The 19,809-nt window shown below is 50.0% G+C and overlaps 1 protein-coding gene across 1 annotated transcript in view; it reads left to right on the top strand.

Annotated features, from left to right (window-relative positions):
* The window catches only part of TIAM1 (TIAM Rac1 associated GEF 1), a 466,206-nt gene that overhangs the window by 82,248 nt on the left and 364,149 nt on the right, over window positions 1–19,809 (top strand). Inside the window, exon 3 of the mRNA XM_057306891.1 lies at window positions 6,202–6,377. The gene's annotated coding sequence lies outside the window, so the exon portion shown is untranslated. The remainder of the gene's footprint in view (window positions 1–6,201; window positions 6,378–19,809) is intronic.

The raw sequence follows: 19,809 nt of genomic DNA, 5'->3' as shown, positions 1-19,809 counted from the left end.
GTCAGCTCTGAAAAATGGAGTGACAGGTTCTGTTTGGGAGGTGGGGAAGCAAGGGCTAGGGAAATCATCAGAGGTCTCCCTCTGGGAGAATCGCTCGTTAGTGCTTTGACCTGGGGCAAGTTACTCAGTCTCTTTATCTTTTAAACGGAGGTTATAGAACATATTTTGGAAAGTTGATGCGAATATGAAATGAAAAGTCGGATCAGAGACCGCATAATGTAAAGCCTCACACACCACAGGTGATGAGTAGCCATGAGGAAGAAGAGGGTCCCTGACTTTGAATGGGGAGCAGGATCGCACCGTACAGAGAGAACTGGGACCCAAGAAGGTATTCCAGGCAGAGGGTCGGGGAGAGAAAAGGCTGGCAGGGGGAGCCCTGGGTCATCTCGTGTAGATGGGGAGCAGGACAAGTTCGGGAGCATTGGGGGAAATCAGACAGGCAGGATGGATCTTCAGTGCCGGGTGAAATCAGTGCTCTTTATCTTCTATTTAGGGGAGAGACTTTTCCAAAGAGTGAGTGACAGAGGGATGGAAACCGGAGGTGGAAGGACCAGTGAGAAAGCTATTGCCATCATCAGAAGGTGGGGGTGTGAGCTGGGGCAGGGGCAGGAGCCAGGGCCTGCAGAAGGGAGGGTTCTAGAGTCGTTTCCAAGGTTGAATCTACCCACAGATAAACGGCTTGGGCATTTATTTGATGAGGAGTAAAGGGTGGGGTAAGTCCAAGCTGCCTCCCATTTTTCTAGCCTGAGCACTGTCTCTGTAGGTGGGAAGGCCAGAAAGTGACCTGGGCAACAAAAGAGGTAATTGGGTGGGGGTGCCTGGCTGGCTCGGTCGTTAGAGCAAGCGACACTTGATCTCGGGGTCATGAGTTCGAGCCCCACGTTGGATAGAGAGGTTACCTAAAAATAAAATCTTAATTAAAAAAAAAAGAGGTTATTGGAATTTGTTGATTGTTGTTTGGGGAAGGTGGTGGAGCAGATGCAATGAGATTATGGACATGTTAATTTCATGGAGCTCTTTGGGCATCTGGGGAGAGAGGTGTAGCAAGCTTGTCAAAAACGAGTCGAGCCTTCTGGAGGTGAGTCAGGGATCTGTAGGTGTCTCTAACATCGGTCAAGTGCTGGTCTAAGTTCTTTACTGTATGGAGTCATCCCATCCTCATAACGCCCCACGAGATGGACAATATTATGAGCCTAGTTTTACCGATGAGGATTGTGATGGACTGGATTGTGCCGCCCTCCCCTAGTTCATAGGTTGAAGCTCTCAGCCCCCAATGCACCTGTGTTTGGAGATGGGGCACTTAGGAGGTAATTAGGGTTAAACGGAGTCATAAGGGCAAGGGGCCAATCCAACAGGGCTAGCGTCCTTATGAAAAAAGGAAGAGACACCAGAGTTCTCTCTTAGCATTGCGCAGAGGAAAGGCCAGCCGAGGTCACAGCAAGAAGACAACCGTCTGCAAGCCAGGAAGAGAGTTCCCTGATGGCACCTTGATCTTGAACTTCTAGTCTCCAGTACTGTAAGAAAACAAATGTCTTTAATCTATTCTAAATTACAATAAATGTTTAACCTACCCAGTGTGTAGTATCTTGTCCTAGCAACCTGAGCTAATACAAAGGCAATTAAGCAGAGACGTTAACTAAACTTCCTCAAAGTCACACAGCTGGGAAGGAAGAGAGGCAAGATCTGACTTAGGGCAGAGTCCTTGCTTTTAACCACTAGCCTCTCTGCCTTTAATGCTTCTCTAGAAAACGTGTGTGCATGCGTGCGTGTCTGAGTGTGGAGGGGCAGTATCCCCATACGGATGGAGGGACAGCAAAGGGGCTGCCCCCTTCTTCCAAGAAGAAAGGTGGATTTCCGCGGCTCGGCTGCGCCAGCCTGCTTCCTGGGGAGAGAAGCTTCTTTTAAGTCTAGTGATTGTTTCTGCTGAGGCAGCATGGCTCCGTTCCAGCCTTTTCCATACCCTTCTGTGAGACTGGAGGTGGGGGGAGGACAGCACTTGCGTGGAATCGAGAATCAACGGATGGTACAGGAGCCGAGAGCACGTGCTCTGGCATGTTCGGGCCAGGTGCCGGGGGAGTGGGAAAGAGGCAGCCCGACCTCCCCTCGCGTTCCCCGGGTGTGGGAGTCAAGGCAGGTGGCAGGGCCACGGCACAGGGAAGGACGTGGTCTGTGGCGGTGTCAGAGCCCCGTATGGGGGCAGGTGGGAGCCACGCGGGCGGTGAGCACCGCATAGCGCGCAGACGTTGCCCACCTGAAACGAACATAGGACGCGTGTCAACCGTACTTTAATAAAAAGAGAGGTGGGGGGGGGGGCGGGAGGCTGAGACCTGGTAAAGCATCTCAGAGCCCCAGGAGCCTGCCTTAGCTACAGGGTGCCGGGGAGCTTTGGTTCTTTCCCCCATCGATGAATTAATAATCGGGCGAGGGTGGGCCGAGGCAGAGAAAAATCAAATCAAATTCGTTTTCTTCTGGAGACCCGTGGAGGCCTTCCCCGTCATTGTGTCTGATTTCCAGCTCTTTCCCCTTAAAATGCATTTTGAGGAAAGGAAAAAAAAATTTTTTTTGTGTGGTTGTTTGTTTGTCCCTTTGCCTTGAAGTTTCTGAAATATTCCACAGCGCTGTCCTTGCCAATTCTGCTGTTGCTCAGAGTGTGTTCACAGCCAAGTGGGAGAGTTTCTCCACAAACTGCCATTTCAGTGAAAACACAGAAAATAAAACGCAACCGAGCCCATTACACAGAGGAGGGAGTGCGAAGTTCCCTGACTGGGATGCGGCCTGGCCGGCCGTGTCTGGCCCTGCCTCCTTGCCCTTGAGTTTCCTTGCCTTGGTTGCACATAGGAGTCCATAGGTTGAGGCTTCCCCATCTTTTCTCCACGATGGAAGGAGGCTCGTCAGGGCTGGGAAAGTGTCCTGGCTCCCTAAGCCTTTGCTGGATTCTCCTTCCCCCTGCTCCCACCTGTCCTCAGGTAAGAAAGCCCAGTTCAACTAATTCTTTTACTAGGAAGCTTTTTTTTTTCTTTCAAGATTTTATTTATTTATTTGAGAGAGAGAGAGAGCATGAGCAGGGGGAGGGGCAGAGGGAGAAGCAGACGCGGAGCTGAGAGCAAAGCCCAATGTGGGGCTCGATCTCACGTCCCTGAGATCACGACCGGAGCCGAAATTAAAAGTCGGATGCTTAACTGACTGAGCCACCCAGGCGCCCCAGGCAGTCGTTTTTAATATCGTCGTTCCTCTCAGGTGGCTCTCATTTTCAAAGAAGGCTGATGTGTTTCCCAAATTTTTACTTGAGGGTCTTAGGAAGCTGGAGATCCGGATTCGGTGTGTCCGCCGTGGGGCCCGGGACCGTGCATTTCTGACACCAGCCGAGAATGCTGCCGCACGCTTTGAGTCGCGGATGGAGAGAAACACTGAACGGTTGAGTGGTTGTAGGGAACACTATGGGATGTGCATTAGGCAAGGTTCTCTAGGAGAAACAAATCAACAGGAGATCTTTACACATACGGCGAGAGAGAAAGAGAGAGAAAGGTGTATGGGGGGGAGGTTATGATAGGAGTTGGCTCATATGATTACAGAGACTAACGAGTCACCAGCTCTGGCGTCTGCAGGCTGGAGGCCTGGGGGGAGCTGACGGTGTAGGTTTCCGTCTGAAGGCTGGCAGCCCCAGGCCCAGGAGGAGCTGAAGTTTCTGTTTGAGTCTGAAAGCAGGGAAAGACCAATGTCCTAGCTTATACGGTCAGGCAAGAGGGACGCCTCCTTACAGGAGGGTCAGCCTGTGGTTCTTCAACTGATTGGATGAGGCCCACCCACATGGAGAGGAGCAGTCTGCTTTACTCCGTCTGCTGATTCAGATACCAATCCCAGGCAAAACACCCTCCTAGATACACTCAGAATAATGTTTGCCGTAATGTCTGGGCACTCTGTGGCCCAGTCAGGTTGACTCATAAGACGAAGCACTGTAAGATGGGAGGGTGCAGCCTCCCTTGGGGGTCTTCATGGCTCCTGGGTGGTCTTTGCTTATCTTCTTGGAATCCTTCGGTCAGAAGATCCAGATGTGTCCCCTTGTCAGCTGGATCTTCATTACTGCACCAGATCTCCATGCTCTCAAGGGCGACTCGCTACCTAACACCTGGGCTCGACCCACGAATTCTGGCATAGAAACAACAGACAGTACCTTACACTTAGGTTGAACCCTTTAATACGGTTGTCCTGGGTGCCTGCTGTGTGAAAGGTCCAGACTGGAGGTCAAGGAGGACCAGGAATGAGACCTCCTCTAGTGGAAAAGGTTGGGAAAGGACGGGCTATGTAATTTGTGGGGCCCAAAGTAAAATGAAAATGCATGGCTCTTTGTTAAAAAATTGGGATGAAAAACAATTAGGATTGTTTTTCAAGACAGCAACAGCAGAGCATTAAACCAAGTGTGGAGCCCTTCTGAGCGCCGGATCCTGCGGGAGGGCACAGGTCACCTGTCCCTTAGGCCTTTCATGTGTAGAGTCCGTTCAGGAGCCAGATGGGGTTAAGTGTCCTGGTGGAAATTCTGGGGTATTGATTTGTGCCTCTTTTTGTTTTCTTTCCTTCTTTCATTTCTTCTTTTCCTCCTTCCCTCCTTCCTACAGGGTAGTTTCAAAAGCCTTATCACTTTCAATGAAATAGTGTGTTCATCATCCATTATACTTGTCATTCCAGATATTTATAAATTAAACAAGTTTGTGTCACTTTTAAGGCACTTGTAAATCCCGTTGCAGCAGTGGCTGGAGTTAGAGGCCTATCTGCTAAGTCTGTGCTCTCTGGATGGGTGTGGGGGTATGGCAGTCCGAAAGGTGGGGCTCCTGGAAATACTCAGGCCAGGTTTTCAAGGGGTCTGCCAGCTGTATGTCAGAATACACAGCAAGGTTCTAGGGGAGTGTACCTCAGAACCACCCCAGCAATGGCTAACCTGATCCAGAAGGCAGAGCTTTACCTCTCCGAACCTATTGTCAGGAACTTGGAATTCATTAGTGACCTGACTGGTTGGTTAGAGAAAATCTCAGAAACGTTAAAAAAAAAAAAGAAAAGAAAAGAAAAAAAAGAGGCCAGTAAGATAGGACTAAACAAAATTTTTCCATTTATTTTTTAAAAGATTTTATTTTATTTTATTTGAGAGCGAGAGAGAGAATTTCAAGCAGACTCCCTGCTGAGCGTGGACCCACCTGGAGCTCAACCCCAGGACCCTGAGATCATGACCTGAGCTGAAATCAAGAGTCGAATGCTTAACCGACTGAGCCACCCAGGTGCCCTGAACTTTTCCATTTTAGATTTTGACCCTATCTGCTAATCCCTCTAACTCGGGGGGTGGGGGGATTCATGGGCTAAAGGGGTCTTGGCAAGAGACCGACGAATTCATCAACAGTTGCTTTGGCAAACCAAATTCTCACCTCTCTCCTAGTACGTTTCAAGTAAATGAGAACCAGGAAGTGCTTTTGTAGCAAATTGTATTGAACACATAGCGTTCAAGCTCCAGGAGAGTAGAGCGTACCCCAAGGAGCTTGCATTTGTTGAAGACAATACTACATTAGAACCGCCCTCTTTACCACGAGGGGAGCCTTGCTAGAGAGAGCTGTTCTATGGGCTGCCTCCCGTTCTTTCTTAAAGAGGGCATCCACAACTAAATAACAAAAAAGAAAATACTGAACTCCTTGTAGCAGGGAATTCAAGAGGCTATAACCTCCATTCATTCCATGCACACTGATCGCTTTCTGTGGGCCAGGGTCTGTTCTAGACAGGAGGGCTACAGCAGTGACCCGCACAGACCCCAGCGGTGCCCCTAGGGAGCCCTGTTCAAATGGAAGGCCCAGTCAGGAACAGAGGTGACACGAGGCTGCTGGGAGTAAGGACATGGGCTCACCTCTGTGGTGTAGCCTTACTAGGGAGGGCCACTTGTTGTGACTTACCTACCTTTGTATTTTGTGAGGCTTTCAGTCACCAGTGGGGAAGAAAATGTTGACTTGTGGCTGGAGTGGAGGTCATGTACTAGAAATGTGATTTCTGCCCGTTCTCTTGTCCTAAACCCTTCATTCTGCCTTTGACCACTCCATTTTCTCCCTTCATGCCAACGCTGTTTTCTTCAGATGTCAACAGTGCCCTCAGGAGATGGGATGCCAGAAGACTCTGCCAGATGGCATTTGTCTGTGTTGTAATCAAAATGCCCCCTTCTCTTTGCCACAGTGTGAAGCAACCAGCTACTGTGTGAAGTGGACAAGAAACAGCACACAAACCTGCAGTAGCTTTTGAGGTCAAGAAATGTAGCCAAAGGCCGGATGCGCTTCATTCTGTTAACCTCCATGGCAGCACCGTGACTGTGGGAAAGGCTCCCGTGGTCGGTCCTGAGCCGATTCTGAGAGGTGAGAGTCCTGACGTGTTGAAGGAGGTGGGGGGAGAGAGTGAATGATGGGAAGAGCCCAAATAGTGGTTTCCTCTCTAGTCACCTCGCCTTTATGGACAGGGCTAAGCCCTTCTCATATCATCTCATTCAGGGTTTTCAAGCAGTTAATGAAATGTCATTATTCTATTTTTAATTTCTTTTCCTTCTTTCCTTCCTCCCTTTTTCCCTCCCTCCCTCTCCCTTCCTTCCTTCTTTCTTTTTTCTTTTCTTTTCCCTTCCCCTCCCTTTTTCTTTTCTTTTCTTTTCTTCTCTATGCCCAACATGGGGCTTCAATTCATGACCCTGAGATCCAGATTTGCACGCTCTATGGACTGAGCCAGCCAGGCGCCTCTCATTCCATTTTAAAGATCAGGACACTGTGACTCAGTCTTTAACTTTGCTAAAACCCAGAGCTAACTTTTACGAGTGCGAGTGCATACCGTGTGCTGTGCGTGACCTTTTTTTAACCCCCTCAACATCCTTAGGGGGGTTAGGTGGTTACTCCTATTTTATAGAATGAGAAAGTGAGGCTTACAAAAGATTAAGAGGCTGTTCAAGGCTTCAGAGCTGGAAAATGATGGAGCTTGGATCTAAACCAGCCAGTCTAACTCCTGAGTGCTCTTAACTGCTTTTCAGATTTCTTGGAGCAGCAGGAGCTATGCTGAAGGCTATCAGAGGGCCACTCAGGATTCCTCTGAAGTTCACCTTGCAGCAATGGCGCCACTGTAACAACAGGGCCAACATGGCGGCAGCCCTGAGCAGGGCAGAGGAGAGCTCCAACCGCTCACTTCCAGGAAAGCCTTTAGTTACCTGCCACTGACACAGGAGGCCTAAGCAGGTTCCACCCATGCGTCTCCAGTGAAAGATGTTTATTTATTTATTTTTAAAGATTTTGTTTATTTATTTTAGAGAGAGAGAGCATGGAGGGGAGGGGCAGTGGGAGAAGGACAGAATCTCAAGCGGACTTCCTGTTGAGTGTGGAGCTGGACTCCGGTCTGGAACTCAGGACTCTGAGATCATGACCTGAGCTGAAATCAAGAGTGGGATGCTTAACCGACTGAGCCACCCTGGCACCCTGGGAGATGTTTATTTAATAAACAGTGTTTAATGTTACTACATGCCAGGCACTCTTCTAAGCTCATGACTAATATTAACTCATTCATCCTCATACCACCCTGTATAGTGGGCACTACTGTCATCGCAATTATAAAGATGGGGAAACTGAGGCACAGAGGTGTGAAGTAACTTGCCCAGATCATAGCTAGAAAATGATGGACTGTGATTTGAGAGTAGGCAGCCTGGCTCCAGAGGACAGCCAAATGCACTTCTGAACATACTTTGGGAAAAATCCAAAATATTCATTTATATATTTATATATATATAAATTCCTATATATATAGGAATATATATGCATATATTCTAACAATATGATGACTTGTAACCACTTAAGAAATTGCTCTTTCTCCTGGGATGAAAGCTTAGCCAAGGAATGATTCTCCACTGAGAAGCTTGGGCAAGATACTGGCTGAGACGAAGGTAGTTTTTTGAAAGACTGTCTTTTGGAAAATCTCACAAACTCCTCTCAGAAAGCTCCCTGCAACACTCATCATGGCACCTCGTGGACATATCACTCTTGATCTACTATCCTAACCATTCTTCACAAAACTGATGTCTTAGAAGCACTTCAAATCTTCAAAGCTCTTGCCTCTAATCATAGCTCCTCTTCATTTGTTGGTTAAATATTTTTGAGGGCCCCAAATATGCCGAGTACTGTGCTAGGCACTGGGAAACAGCAGAGAATAAGACAGATGAAATTCTGGGTGGACTGGAGTGCTGTGCTGGTGACAGAGGACATACTTAACTGGCAATTTCAGCCCACATAATACAGGGGAAAGTGGGAGCACTGGGGGTGGGGGATGTGGGTCTCTAACTTTGACTGGATACAGGAGGTTCCCAGTGTCTACAAGACTGCTGCACAGCTGGAATCCAGCAAATGTCTACTGCATGAATGTATTGCCTGCAAAACTGGGTTCTGAAGAATCCGTAGGAGCTAGTTAAGTGAGGGTAAAGCAGAGGAGCGGGGCGGGGGGCGGGGGGAGGTATTCTGGACAAAAAGGAAAGAACCCAGTGGTGAGGGAGCAAAAATGAGGTTTTTAGAAGGACGATTCTGCAGAAGGGAGAATAAATTTCAGGCGGGCAGCGGTAGAAAGACACAGGAGTCCTTTGATGTGGTCGGGTGAGAGAAATCCGGAGGAGGGCATGGATTTGGGAAGTAGGCGAGGGCAGAGGGAAGAAGGAGGAGGGAGAAGTCAAGGATGATTTTTAGTTTTCCCGTTCAGGTTTACCCTCTAGGACACAGGGAATGCCTTTCGCGGTTCCTTTTGTTTTCAACCAGATAACCCCGGGAGCCCAGGCCTTCCCACCCCTCAGGTTGTTAAGGAATATTCGCCCCAGCCTTTGTTCTTAATGGTGAAGTCCAAGGCTCTTAAAGTGTGGAGGGAGAACCGGCCCAGTGTGGGGAAAGCTTCGTTAGTCTCTACCGTCCACGTCCCGGCTTCAGTGTCCCTCACAAGCTCGCGAACGGTAAAGGGCAAGCACCGTTTCCGGATTTTACAGAAGGGACCAGGAGGTCCGTGTGAAGCTTGCCCGAGTCACGTACTCTGCCCAGTAAGGCCCAAGCCCCACGCTGTGATTTTAAGTTCACTCGCTGGGCAAGGTGAGACACCTCGGGGAGTCCAGGACTCCCCAGGATTCGTTTATGGCCACCGTGCCCCACCTGGAGCCCGGTGGGCGCTAACATCCCCCAGCATCCACAGGGAGGAATTACGTTAGGGTTTTTCTGCCTCTAGTGAAAAAGTTCCTGTCTCCCCCTAGAGCCAGGCACACGCCTCCCGAGCCAGACCACGTGTCGCAGGTACGTTTTTTGGCTTTTCCCCTCCCCCGTTCCGTTCCCCATTCCTCTCAGCCTTAGGTGGCAGGAAAATCCTTTACCTCCGACCAATCCCACTGATGCCGAGCCGCGCGCGCGCGCCAACTCGAGCTCCTTCTCTGTACGTCATTGGCCACCTCCACCTATGCAGAGTGACAGGCAGCTTCGCCGACCTATAGCCGGAGGAGGCGGAGGCCGCTCGGCCCTCCCAAAGCTGCTTTGTTAGGGGCTCCCTCGCCGTTCCCCAGCCCGCCGCGCCTCCGCTGCCTTCCCCTGCTCTCCCCAGGCCGCGTCGCCTGCGCTCCGCATGGTGGCAGCGCCGGAGCGCGCGGCGCCCGCATCCTTCCAGCCGGGCGCCACGGGCCGGGATGCAGTGCGGGTACCCAGCGTGCTCCTGTTGTCACTCTCCAGCCCAACTCCGAACGCCCCGCTCCTGTATCCGCCGCCTCTGATTGGCCGCCTGGAGGCGGAGCGATTGTCAGGCGGCCCAATCGGAGCTCGGTTTCCCACGGGCTCCCGTGGCCCCGCCCCCGAGGCCGCCGGCAGAGGCGCCCTGACAGCTCCCATTGGCAGACGGCGAGCGGGCCGGAGCGCGGCCGGGCCGAGGAGCGCCGCCGCCGTCGGGCGCGCAGCTCTGCAGCGCCTCGAACGCCTCGGCGCCCGCAGCCCCAGGAGCCCGGCGTCCCCGCATTGTCCCCGGCCCCGTCGCGGAGATCCGGGACGAGCGTCGCGGGTGAGTACCGCGGGCCTGGAGGGCGCGCGCCGGCTGTCCGAAGCCGCCCCGAGGGACCGTGGTGCGGATGCCCTGAGCCGCTCTGCCCGTGGCGGGCACGTCCTGACCCCCGTCTCCCGCACACTCGGGCTCCCGGCGGGTCCTAGCTCCGCCCGATTGGGCTTTACTCGTATTGTTTTCGTGTTCACACACTTGGAAGGTGAGGAGCCTGTGAGGAGAAGCTAGAGGGGACATCCCTCGCGCAAGGGAGCTGTCGGGAGGGAGACGAGCCAGCGGCGCCCAGGTGCCGAATGAAAGTGACAGTGTCCAGGCGTTGGCATTCGCTCTTCTCGGCAGCAGGAGGTCGGCGCTGACCTGAGGCGGCGGCAGCACTTTGTATTTGTCGGCTGATTTTTATCAACTTCGGGGAGGGCGTGCGTGTGCGTGCGCGCGCGTGTGTGTATGTGTGTGTGTCTTCGTCCATGACTTGGGCACCTCCAGGCCTGGGTTTTCGGCGACGTTGCCGGCGCTCACCTTGGCGATCCGCGCCGCCTTCGGGGCCGGACACACGGGGCGGAGAGCCTGGGGGCCGCCACACAGGGCCGGGGACCCATGGCTGACCTGGGAGGAGGCATTTAAAGCGGCATTCTGCGCGCGCGCAGACAATGACGGGTCCGGGTGCGGGGTCCCCAGGGCTGTGCGTGGAGTCCCGGAGCCGGATCCCGACCCTGCCTCGCCCTCTCGCGGGCTCTGCCGCTCGGGTACTGCTGCGCCGCGCGGCCCACCGCCGGGTGAGGGAGCCGCGTGGGGCCCGCTTTTGTTTACGGACCTAGCCATTGGGCGAGAGCCGCGCGCTGCGCTCCCCCGGCCGAGGCTGCTGCCGCGCGCCCCCTCCGAGCTGGGAGAAGTTGGTGCGTGCTGTCAGGTGACGCCCCCTCCCCCGGCCTCCTGGAGAGATGCTGCAGGGAAAAGACGGCTAGACGGCGCCTTCGCGCCCAGTCCCCGCCGCGCACGGCGCCCCCCAGGCTCCGTGCACCCAGAGGCGCCTTGTCCCGGCCAGGGGCTCTCTCAGATTGACGGCCGTCGGGGCGCTGACCGAGCCAAGCTCACCTCCCTCCCAGTAGCATCCTCTGGCCTTGCCTCCGGATCAGCCCCGGTTGATTCCGAGCCTGCCTTTTCCTGCGTGCTGGCAAGTCTTGAAGGACGCGCGCGAGCCCTTGGGGACGCTGGCCAGTCCATGCCGGCTTTTCTGGTACCCACGCGGCCCCGCCGAGCTGCTGTGGGGCATCCTTGAGTCCCGGCGGTAGCGATCAGCTTACCCATGCGTGCTGACTTGGTGCACACTTTTAGCTGGAGAAGAGAGTCTGGGCGCTGAGGTCAGACAAACTCGGGTTCCAGTATCTGCTCAGTGTCACTCACAAACTGAGTCACCCAGGCCGAGCTACTTAATCTCCCTGCGTCTCAGTGACCGAGTCTGTAAAGTGGGGATAATGTGTATTCCCATTTGTCGGAGGGTGGGGGTGGTGGGGGTTTGAAGGACAATAAAAATCATCAGGTTAGCACCGTGACTGCCACTAACGAAACAGTGGAATGTTTCACAGCTAGAGGGAATCTATTCTAGAAGATAGACCACTGTCTTTCCCCTTTCTGCTGTTCTCCTGGCTTCTATTTTATTTTAGAAAGCTCGAAGGACTGTTTTCAGTCTCAAACAGCCCTTGTTTTGCTTGGCCTTAGGTTTAATTGTACTTATCTAATCACTTTCAGCTCCTTTTTATGTGTTTGAGTTTCCATTAGGTTTCAGTTGTTTCTTCTTCCCTCCTTCTTCCTGAAGGCAATGCTGAGGCCCAGGCCTGGGTTTGGAGGAGGAAAACTTGTCCAGGTGGGAAGCTGTTGCCTGGGAACCAATGGCCACCCTGCAAAGTGATTAACGCCCAGATGGAGGGAGGTTTGAACAGAGATACCTGGAGGCAGGAAAGGGACACTTCCTGGTAGAAGTGAAATTTGAGCCGGGTCTTGTGGTAGAAGTTTAGTAAATCTTTGGTTTCTAGAATATGCTCTTTTGTACCTGGGCTGTAAAGAGCCCCGGCCAGGGAGGTTGTCTTTGCATGGAAAACACCAAGGTTGCTAAGTAATTATCTTTGAATAGAGAAGAGAGAAACCCAAGGAGGAGGCTGTGGACTAGCCAGGGAAGGAGAAGGGGAGAATTGGTTTCATCCAGTGTCTTCTAAATGCCGTCAATGTGTTTTGACTTGTTTTTCCTCTGCCCCACCAGCCCGGCATTGCAAATTTTTGTAAGGCAAAGAGAGAAGCCAGTTTGATACAGGAAAAACAAAAAGAAGAAAAACTCCCCTACAACCCCAAATGAGAGAGTCGAAAAGAGACAATCTCAGGCTTGGCCACAAAGTAAGATATTGTTGAAAAAGATGTTTCCAGTTTCAACACCCGTTTGCTGGTTGGGGCAAGTTATTGAACGAGGTCCAGTAACATGTCCTTTGCACATCGACTTCAGGGGTCTTAACCGGCTCAGAAGAGCATACAGACAGAAACCAGGTGAGGGACTTGCAGTCTGTCCGTGGGGCGCAAGAGCCCACAGGGAATGCTTCCGATACCATTCTGCTCCCTGGGCCTGCCCCGATCACCCCAAGGAGGCGGACTCCCGCAAACAGAAAGAGCCAGTAGCCTCATTGCTAGATACCAATTAATACACGAAATAACCTATTTAATGTTCTCCTAGAGATGATTCTGAGCCTTCTTGCACTTGTTCTGGGAATTCTCTGGCCCTGAGGGATGCTGAAAGGCAGCTGTGCCCCCTGCTGCCGTCAGGGGATCAAATCAATTGGGGGCCTAGACTTAAAAGGGAGCACGTGGTTAGGAAATCTCATTAGCTGACAATTTAACTCCTCTGTAATGCTCATCCAAAGAGCTGGGACAAAGACTTGCTCTCCTTTCCCTCTGCAAGTTCTCCCTCCCAGCTTCCCTTTCCTCCCCTCCCAACAAACCTGAAAGGAAAGGCAGCCCTGGTCCACTCTCATCCCTGCCAAAATTCCTGCAGTTCGGCGGCCTCCCAGACCCCAGGCTTTCTGCAGTGCCGGGCGGAAATCCCTTCCGCAGAGCTTTGCCCATGGCGCACTGGGTCTCTCCACAAGGAGCTTGTGATCTGCAGGAGAAACATTTGTGAGGCTGTGCTTTAGTGGATGGGAAGGTCAAGCCTGCGTTTTCCCACGTGAGGAAGGCAGGTGAGAATATAGGGATCACATTGAAACCTCAACTAGAAGTCAGGGACAGCAGGGCGTTCTGTCTGAGGGTGCAGGAGGGGTGAAGGTGGGAAGGCAGAAAGAGAATTTGGTTCTTCTGAGCAATGTCCAGATTCCTGAACACCACGGACGCAGGCTTACAGTGAGAAAGAGCCTTCTTTTCACCGTCTCCAGCCGTTGGACTCCTGTATCGAAAACACTGTTCCACGGGGATCGTGTGTGCGTCTTTGTGTCTACTTGACATGTGTGCCTAGATACATACACATTTTCCTTTCTAAATTAAGCAGATGGGTAGAGTGTATATTTCTGAGTGTGTCTTTTTGTTTCTGTTTTTCTCAGTATAGGACCAGAAAGAACAGGCCCCGGCAAAATTTTCCAGTTTTTTACAATTCCAAACTTCAGGTCATTGCATCCCTAAATATTCAGTTTTATAAAGGTAATCACTCCTGTGTTTAAAAAGAAAAGTTCTCATCATGGTAGGTCAAATCACTTATTAAAAATTTTTTTTTAAAGAACAATAAATAAAGGCGGCACTGAAAGATAAAGCAGTACTCAGCCAGGAAATAAAACAATGCTCCACTGTAAAAGGTCTGGGATATCAGTAGTTAGGTGGGTTTTCCCCTTCCAGCCCCTTCCCCACCTCCTGTCCCTTCCTTCCCATCCCCTCCAGCATAAGACTTTCACTGTTTCTGGGGTCTCCAGGGACCTCGTTAAGAAATTCATTAAGGTCTAGACTGTGGTTATGGAAAGATTCCTCCTGTGCTTGTGGGAGATTCTTCTAGAAGACCTTGGAGCTCTTTTGCTCGGTGAAGAGGTTCCTCCCTAGTGGGCTGAGGCTGAGCTCAGAGGTTTGCATTCCCCAGCAAGTGGGGTCTTAGTTCAATGAAACGGTAGCAGAAGGGGGGAAGTGCACCATACTGCCGTGATATAGGAGGCAGACAACTGAGTGTCTCCAGAGGATGTGGAACAGAGTGATGATGCAGGGAAGAGCTCGGTGGGGGGGGGGGGGGAGGTTCTTTGAGCTGAGTACATCCTCAGTTACAGAATGGGCCAAGGCCCTTTGAGTTTTGGTGCTGTTACAGAGTTTCTTTCCATAAAAGGAGGCTTGGGTGCAGTTGGGGAGCCGGGGGTCCTCGCATTTTGCAGCCCTCTAGCAAAACCAGAGTGTGATATGAAGGGCATCGCATGCTTTTCTGCCCAGCGTCACTTTGAATTTACGAAGGAGGAAGGTTTTAACAAAAAACCCACCCGTATTATTTAACCTCAGTATCTGCCCCCACAGCACGTGATTTTATTAAAGTATACAGATGTGTGAGGAATTAAGCGGTTGGAAGACAGTGGACCTGGGTGCCCCCCCACCACTCCCCCCTGCTTTGCTTTGGGATGGGCAGCAGGAGGAGATGAGAGATTAGGCTATGGAGGTTCAGTTGCTTTTCCTTAAAAACCCCAAACACTGTTCTCTGTGTCCACGGAGGAGACAGGATATCCTGCAGAAGGAGCCTGGCTTTGCGATGGCTGCCTCCAGCCCAGAGTTCTCCTGCCTGCCACCGCCCTCGCCCTCCCTCCTCCTTGGCTGGGAGCTGCTAACCTTGTAAATAGAGATCAATTCTGGTTCCTTTCCTGGATTCCTCTGTCCTCTGCAGAGGTGATAATGGCCCTGCAAGGCCACCAGGTCAGCCCTGGGGGAGGGGGAAGGCTAGGGTCCGAGAATGGGTCTGGGAATGTCCCTGTGGAATTGTTGGGACCATGGACATGGAGTCCATGGAGTTTTCTACGCTTTGCTCTTCAGAAGAGGGGGTGATGGTGGGCCTGGTGTCTGCAGGTTGAGTCTGAGGGGCCCTGAGGAGGGAGGTGTGCCTTGCCTCCCCTTTCCCCCAGCCACATTGGAGGTCTCCTGCGTCTTTAGGATTCCAGCCCAGAGCCTGACCATCTGATCCTGGGGATAAGATCTCTTTTGACCCCACCTTGTCACCTGGGCTGGGTGGAGAGCACTGGCTGAATTGCGGGCAAGTGAAGATTTCCAGCAGGAAGGTCTGGGAGCCTCTGGAACTCATGAGCCAGTTTTGGGCGGTATTTTAGAGACCCAGACCTGTGACTTTATTCTTGCCGGGAACTTCTTATGTGGATTTTGGGTTTTTTGGACTTAAAAGGAGCCTGACCCAACTGAGATAATATGTTAGTTCCCCCCCTCCTTTTTTTTTTTTTTTTCAAAATGTGCATCTCCATCTCTTCCCATGACACAAGGATGTCCTTGGAAAGTGAGGACAATAAGCAGGGCGTAGGCCCCTGGGTTATGATCCCTGTGGGCCATGGGGGCCCTTGACGTGCCAGCGAGGCCCTGAGCTCCCCAGTACCGAGGACACTCCTGTCATGCCTTTTACCTGGTGTCCTGATCAGATTTACCCTCTGACACCCTCTGAAGCGCCTACTTGAGCTGTCCAGAATCAAGTCCCAGGTGTCCGAGTTGTGACTCTGATGGTGTTTGAGATAACCGAGGGCAGTACTTCGCTGGGGGGGGGGGCAGATTCTGCTGCCTTCTGGCGGTTTGCCGTGTGTTGACCTTCACCCTCTCGTGTTTAATGTGTGTTTAGACAGGGGCCCGTTGTCGGGGGTGGGGGGTGGGGAGAATGCCATATGCACTTTCTTTCATCTGAAATGTCCTTCGGATCCCTCTGTTGTCTTTTGAATATTCCTGCCTTGGTGAAGCTCTGACCGCAGGATGGGTCTTACCCTCCGCCTTTCGGACGGCTGGGGCTTCCGACGTGTTTCTTGTTCTCTTAAGGATCTGACAGACATTTCCAAGTTTGCCCTAATCAGGATGCAGTCTCCGGCTATAAAACTTCAGTCGATAAGGCTCAAATATATTTAAATTGCAATTTTTACTCGGCGGTAATGATCCAGTTGTACTACTTTCCCCTGCCATCGAGTGTATTCTTTTTTATCCATATTCTTAAATTCCAGAAATGCCAAGTTTGATTTCTTTCTAAAAACAGTGTGTAAATAATTCTGTATAGCATTAACGGACTCCTGGAACAGGCAAGCCTACGCGACAAGAGTTTTGTTCCCAGCCCTCTCTGCTCCCGCCCACTCCTGTACTCTCCAGAAATGATCACTTTTGTGCATTTTTGTTTTTTTGTTCTTCTAGTGGTTGTCTTTGTATCTCTAAATAACGTGCTTATACCACTTTTATTTATCTACTTCCTGCGAGGATGCAGGACCATTTAGCTGATCTATCGCTTCTTACCTCCTTCCTTCTTTCTCCAGATTTTTGATGGTTATATTTATAGTTCTTATATTGATTATTCTTCAGTCTTTGTTACTTGTATGGATCTCTAATTTAGCTTCGTCAACCGAAGACTGACTTTTAACCTCCCCTTTGTAAAGTGAGAATATTGGTGCCCTGATCTGTCTTTTCTCTCGACTCCCCCCGCTTCCCTAACACCCCCAGCTTCCGTCACCATCAGGATTGTAAGATTGTGTTCTGTACGCATGATTACGTCTTCCATGCCTTGTCTATAGCTTGCTTTTTTTTTTTTTTCTTCAAGATTTCATTTTTAATCTCTACACCTGATGTGGGGCTTGAATTTATAACGCTAAGATCAAGAGTTACATGCTCTACCAGGTGAGTCAGCCAAGAGCCCCTGGGTTGCTTTTGTTTTTGTAACAGCTTTATGCATATATAACTTACATACCATACAATTTAGTTCCTTGAAGTGTGCAATTCAATAGTTTTTGATATATTTACAGAGTTGTGCCGCCCTCACCATAATCAATTCTAGAACATTTTCATCACCCCCAAAAGAAACCCTGTACCGATTATTATTTGCTTCCCTTCCCCACACGTCCCCCTTGCCTCTGGTAACCACGAATTTATCTGTCTCTATATATTTACCTGTTCTGGATATTACATATAAATGGAATTGTATAATATGTGGCCTTTTGTGTCTGTGTTCTTTCACTTAGCATCACTTTTTCAGGGCTATCCATGTCGTAGCATGTGTCAGAATTCCTTTTTACGGCTCAGTAATATTTCACTGTATGGATATACCCCATTTTATTTATTCATTCATCCATTGATGGACTTTTGGGTTGGTTCTACCTTTTAGCTCTTGTGAGTAGTTACTGCTGTGAACATCAGTCTACAAATATTTGTTTGAATACTTAAAATGTTTTTTTTTGGTAAACACCTAGGAGTGGAATTACTGGGTCGCATGGTAATTCCATGTTTAATTTTCTGAGGAACTGCCAGATTGTCTTCAAAGTGGCTGCACCATTTCACATTTCCACCAGCAATGTATGAAGACTCCAGTGTCCGCACATCCTGCCCAGCATTTATCCTCTCTTGTCTTTTTGATGATGGCCATTGATGAGGTGACATCTCACTGCGGTTTTGATTTGAATGTCCCTGACGATGAGAGATGCTGAACATCTTTCCATGTGCCTGATGGCCATTTGTGTATCTTCTTTGGAGAAATGTCTATTCCGGTCTTTTGCCTGTTTTTTTTTTTTTTTTTTTTTTTTTTTTAAGATTTTATTTATTTGACAGAGAGAGAGACAGCCAGCGAGAGAGGGAACACAAGCAGGGGGAGCGGGAGAGGAAGAAGCAGGCTCCTAGCGGAGGAGCCTGATGCGGGGCTCGACCCCAGAACCCTGGGATCACGCCCTGAGCCAAAGGCAGATGCTTAACGACTGAGCCACCCAGGCGCCCCTTTTGCCTGTTTTTTAATTGGGTTATTTGGTTTTTTGCTGTTGAGTTGTAGGAGCTATTATTATTATTATTTTTTACCATTTATTTATTTGAGAGAGACACAGAGAGCACACGGAGAGTGAGAGGGAGAGGAAGACTCCCCACAGAGCGGAGAGCCCGACAGGGAGCTTGATCCCAGGACCCTGAGATCACAACTTGAGCCAAAGGCAGATGCTTAACCGACTGAGCCAGCCAGGTGCCCCAAGTTGTAGGAGTTCTTTATATGTTTTGGGTATTTACCTCTTATTGGATAGATGGTTTGCAGATACTTTTTCCTATTTTGTAGGTTGCCCTTTCCCTTTGTTGGTGGTTTCTTTTGGTATGCAGAAGCTTTTAAGTCTGATATAGACCCGCTTTATTTTTGTTTTTGCTTCTTGTGCTTTTAGATATGATTTCCAGAAAATCATTACCAAGACCCATGTCAAGGAGCTTTCTTCCTATATTCTCTTCTAGGGGAGTGTCATGGTTTCGGTCTTACATTTAAGTCTTTAAAGCAGTTCAAGTTAATTTTTGAGAGTGCTGTAAGATAAGGATCAAGTTTCATTCTTTAACGTGTAAATATCCAATTTTCCCAGCACCATTTATTGAAGAGACTTGTCTTTTCTTTCTTGAATATTCTTGGCTCCCTTTGATTTCACATTTAAAAAAAAAGAAGGGGCGCCTGGGTGCCGCAGTCATTGAGCGTCTGCCTTCGGCTCAGGGCGTTATCCTGGCGTTATGGGATCGAGCCCCACATCAGGCTCCTCCGCTATGAGCCTGCTTCTTCCTCTCCCACTCCCCCTGCTTGTGTTCCCTCTCTCGCTGGCTGTCTCTATCTCTGTCAAATAAAAAAAAAAAAGAGCAATAGTGTTTACTTCAAAAACTCAGTATGTCTGATTCAGTTATTTATTTACCAAAGCTACATGAAGGAAATATTTGCAAAGTAATTTGAAAGTGAGCTGTCTTTGGGTATCCGCTTTTGGGCATTACATTTCTGCTGGGTGATATTTCTTGTTGTGTTATGTTAGGACAGAGGTCCTTAACTGAGGGCAGTTTTGCTCGCCAGGCGACCTTTGGCAATGTCTGGAGGTATTTTTGGTTGTCACCTTGGGGAGGTTCTGCTGGTTTCTATCTAGATATAAGGAGATATATTAGGCATCTAGAGGCCAGGGATGTTGTGGACGTCCTGTGATGCATAAGACAGTCCCCCAGAAGAAAGAATGATCTGGTCCAGAGTCCGTAGTGCTGAGCTTGAGAGACCCTGCATTCAAAAGACACAAATACTATTAGCACGTATTTAAATTTCTTCACTTGGCAAAGGAGCTTTTGTTTCCTAGATATTTGGAAATGAGCTGTCAGATTAATAATGAATAATGCCTCAGCATCAGATTATTTTGGTTATTATTTTAGCTGGAATAAATGAATTAGGTATCCTTTTCAGGATAAAAAGTTTTTTTGTTGTTGTTTTTCTTTTTTTTTTTTTTTTCTTTTTTTTTTTAGAGAGGGGGAGGCAAGGGACAGAGGCAGAGGGAGTGAGAATCTTTTTTTTTTTTTTTAAAGATTTTATTTATTTATTTGTTAGACAGAGAGAGCTCAAGCAGGGGGAGCGGCAGGCAGAGGGAGAGGCAGGCTCCCCGCTGAGCAAGGAGCCTGATGCAGGACTCGATTCCAGGACTCAAGGACCATGACCCGAGCTGAAGGCAGACGCCTAACGACTGAGCCACCCAGGAGTCCCAGGGAGCGAGAATCTTAAGCAGGCTCCACGGTCAGTGCTCAGTCTCACAACCCCGA

The sequence above is a fragment of the Ursus arctos genome, unplaced genomic scaffold (genome assembly GCF_023065955.2).
Source record: "Ursus arctos isolate Adak ecotype North America unplaced genomic scaffold, UrsArc2.0 scaffold_4, whole genome shotgun sequence".
NCBI classification, from domain to species: Eukaryota; Metazoa; Chordata; class Mammalia; order Carnivora; family Ursidae; genus Ursus; species Ursus arctos.
This window is presented reverse-complemented; position numbering and strand designations above follow the sequence as displayed.